We start from the raw sequence: 3,819 nt of genomic DNA on the forward strand, positions 1-3,819 counted from the left end.
AGCCGAGTTGCACGGGAGAATGTGAAAAGTGTATATATGTAGTAAAAACCTGTGAAATCCGTCCGTTTCCGTCATTTGTTATCGAATCGACTTAAAGCCAGATCGTCACATTGGCCGCTCTTCTCTCTGAAACGGTTGTACTTATCGTCTGCAAAGCTATGTCGCGTGCTGCGGTATGCGGAGACACTAAAAGCACAATAGTAGAACACAGATGAAGCTTCTACGTTGATGTAATGGCCAGTAAGAAGTAGTACAATTCAAGTTTTAGGGATCGATTATTGACTTTTTGGCTGGCTTTTGTGCCTTGGACATGAGCTAGGCCCTAAACATTCAGCATGAAAGGAGGACTAGCAGCCGAGTTGCACGGGAGAAATTGTAAAGTGTTCATATGTAGTAAAAACCTGAGAAATCCGTCCGTTTTCGTCATTTGTTATCGAATCGACTTAAAGCCAGATCGTCACATTGGCCGCTCTTCTCTCTGCAACGGTTGTACTTATCGTCTGCAAAGCTATGTCGCGTGCTGCGGTATGCAGAGACACTACAAGCACCATAGTAGAACACATATGATACTTCTAAGTTGATGTAATAGCCAGTAAGAAGTAGTACACTTCAAGTTTTAGGTATCGTTTATTGACTTTTTAGCTGGCTTTGGCGCCTTGGACATGAGCTAGGACCTTAAGATTCTGCATGAAAGGGGGACTAGCAGCCGAGTTGCACGGGAGAATGTGAAAAGTGTTCATATGTAGTAAAAACCTGAGAAATCCGTCCGTTTTCGTCATTTGTTATCGAATCGACTTAAAGCCAGATCGTCATATTGGCCGCTCTTCTCTCTGAAACGGTTGTACTTATCGTCTGCAAAGCTATGTCGCGTACTGCGGTATGCGGGGACACTAAAAGCACCATAGTAGAACACAGATGAAGCTTCTAAGTTGATGTAATAGCCAGTAAGAAGTAGTACAATTCAAGTTTTAGTTATCGATTATTGACTTCTTTGCTGGCTTTCGTGCCTTGGACATGAGCTAGGACCTTAAGATTCTGCATGAAAGGAGGACTAGCAGCCGCGTTGTACAGGAGAATGTGAAAAGTGTTCATATGTAGTAAAAACCTAGAAATCCGTCCGTTTTCGTCATTTGTTATCGAATCGACTTAAAGCCAGATCGTCACATTGGCCGCATTTCTGTCTGAAACGGTTGCACTTATCGTCTTCAAAGGAATGTCGCGTGCTGCGGTATGCGGATACACCAAAAGCACCATAGTAGAAGACAGATGAAGCTTCTAAGTTGATGTAATAGGCAGTAAGAAGTAGTACAATTCAAGTTTTAGTTACTGGTTATTGACTTCTTAGCTGGCTTTGGTGCCTTGGATATGAGCTAGGACCTTAAGATTCGGCACGAAATTGTGACTAGCAGCCGAGTTCACGGGAGAATGTGAAAAGTGTTCATATGTAGTAAAATCCTGAGAAATCCGTCCGTTTTCGTCAATTGTTATCGAATCGACTTAAAGCCAGATCGTCACATTGGCCGCTCTTCTCTCTGAAACGGTTGTACTTATCGTCTGCAAAGCTATGTCGCGTGCTGCGGTATTCGGGGACACTAAAATCACCATAGTAGAACACAGATGAAGCTTCTAAGTTGATGTAATAGCCAGTAAGAAGTAGTACAATTCAAGTTTTAGGTATCGATTATTGACTTCTTTGCTGGCTTTCGTGCCTTGGACATCAGCTAGGTCCTTAAGATTCTGCATGAAAGGGGGACTAGCAGCCGAGTTGTACAGGAGAATGTGAAAAGTGTTCATATGTAGTAATAACCTGACAAATCCGTCCGTTTTCGTCATTTGTTATCGAATCGACTTAAAGCCAGATCGTCACATTGGCCGCTCTTCTCTCTGAAACGGTTGTACTTATCGTCTGCAAAGCTATGTCGTGTGCTGCGGTATGCGGAAACACTTAAATCACCTTAGTAGAACACAGATGAAGCTTCTAAGTTGATGTAATAGCCAGTAAGAAGTAGTACAATTCATGTTTTAGTTATGGATTATTGACTTTTTACCCTTCTTTGGTGCCTTGGAAATGAGCTAGGAACTTAATTTTTGCATGAAAGGAGGACTAGCAGCCTCTTGCACGGGAGAATGTAAAAAGAGTTCATATGTAGTAAAAACCTGAGAATTCCGCCCGTTTTCGTCATTTGTTATCGAATCGACTTAAAGCCAGATTGTCACATTGGCCGCTCTTCTGTCTGAAACGGTTACATTTATCGTCTGCAAAGCTATGTCGCGTGCTGCGGTATGCGGAGACACTAGAAGCACCATAGTAGAACACAGATGAAGCTTCTATGTTGATGTAATAGCCAGTAAGAAGTAGTACAATTCAAGTTTTAGGTATCGATTATTGACTTTTTAGCTGGCTTTGGTGCCTTGGACATGAGCTAGGACCTTAAGATTCTGCATGAAAGGGGGACTAGCAGCCGAGTTGTACAGGAGAATGTGAAAAGTGTTCATATGTAGTAAAAACCTGACAAATCCGGCCGTTTTCGTCATTTGTTATCGAATCGACTTAAAGCCAGATCGTCACATTGGCCGCTCTTCTCTCTGAAACGGTTGTACTTATCGTCTGCAAAACTATGTCGCGTGCTGCGGTATGCGGAGAAACTAAAAGCACCATAGTAGAACACAGATGAAGCTTCTAAGTTGATGTAATAGCCAGTAAGAAGTAGTACAATTCAAGTTTTAGGTATCGATTATTGACTTTTTAGCTGGCTTTGGTGCCTTGGACATGAGCTAGGACCTTAAGATTCTGCATGAAAGGAGGACTAGCAGCCGAGTTGCACGGGAGAATGTGAAAAGTGTTCATATGTAGTAAAAACCTGAGAAATCCGTCCGTTTTCGTCATTTGTTATCGAATCGACTTAAAGCCAGATCGTCACAATGGCCGCTCTTCTCTCTGAAACGGTTGTACTTATCGTCTGCAAAGCTATGTCGCGTGCTGCGGTATGCGGAGACACTAAAAGCACAATAGTAGAACACAGATGAAGCTTCTACGTTGATGTAATAGCCAGTAAGAAGTAGTACAATTCAAGTTATAGGCATTGATTATTAACTTTTTAGCTGGCTTTGGTGCCTTGGAGATGAGCTAGGACCTTAAGATTCTGCATGAAAGGAGGACTAGCAGCCGAGTTGCACGGGAGAATGTGTAAAGTGTTCATATGTAGTAAAAACCTGAGAAATCCGTCTGTTTCCGTCATTTGTTATCGAATCGACTTACCAGAAAGATCGTTACATTGGCCGCTCTTCTCTCTGCAACGGTTGTACTTATCGTCTGCAAAGCTATGTCGCGTGCGGCGGTATGGAGAGACACTAAAAGCACCATAGTAGAACACCGATGATACTTTTAAGTTGATGTAATAGCCAGTAAGAAGTAGTACAATTCAAGTTTTAGGTATCGATTATTGACTTTTTTGCTGGCTTTGGCGCCTTGGACCTGAGCTAAGACCTTACGATTACGCATGAAATGTGGACTAGCAGCCGAGTTGTACAGGAGAATGTGAAAAGTGTTCATATGTAGTAAAAACCTGAGAAATCCGTCCGTTTTCGTCATTTGTTATCGAATCGACTTAAAGCCAGATCGTCACATTGGCCGCTCTTCTCTCTGAAACGGTTGTACTTATCGTCTGCAAAGCTATGTCGCGTGCTGCGGTATGCGGAGACACTAAAAGCACCATAGTAGAACATCGATGATACTTCTAAGTTGATGTAATAGCAAGTAAGAAGTAGTACAATTCAAGTTTTAGGTATCGATTATTGACTTTTTGCTGGCTTTGGTGC

Source organism: Schistocerca gregaria, unplaced genomic scaffold (genome assembly GCF_023897955.1).
Source record: "Schistocerca gregaria isolate iqSchGreg1 unplaced genomic scaffold, iqSchGreg1.2 ptg000257l, whole genome shotgun sequence".
Classification (NCBI taxonomy): Eukaryota; Metazoa; Arthropoda; class Insecta; order Orthoptera; family Acrididae; genus Schistocerca; species Schistocerca gregaria.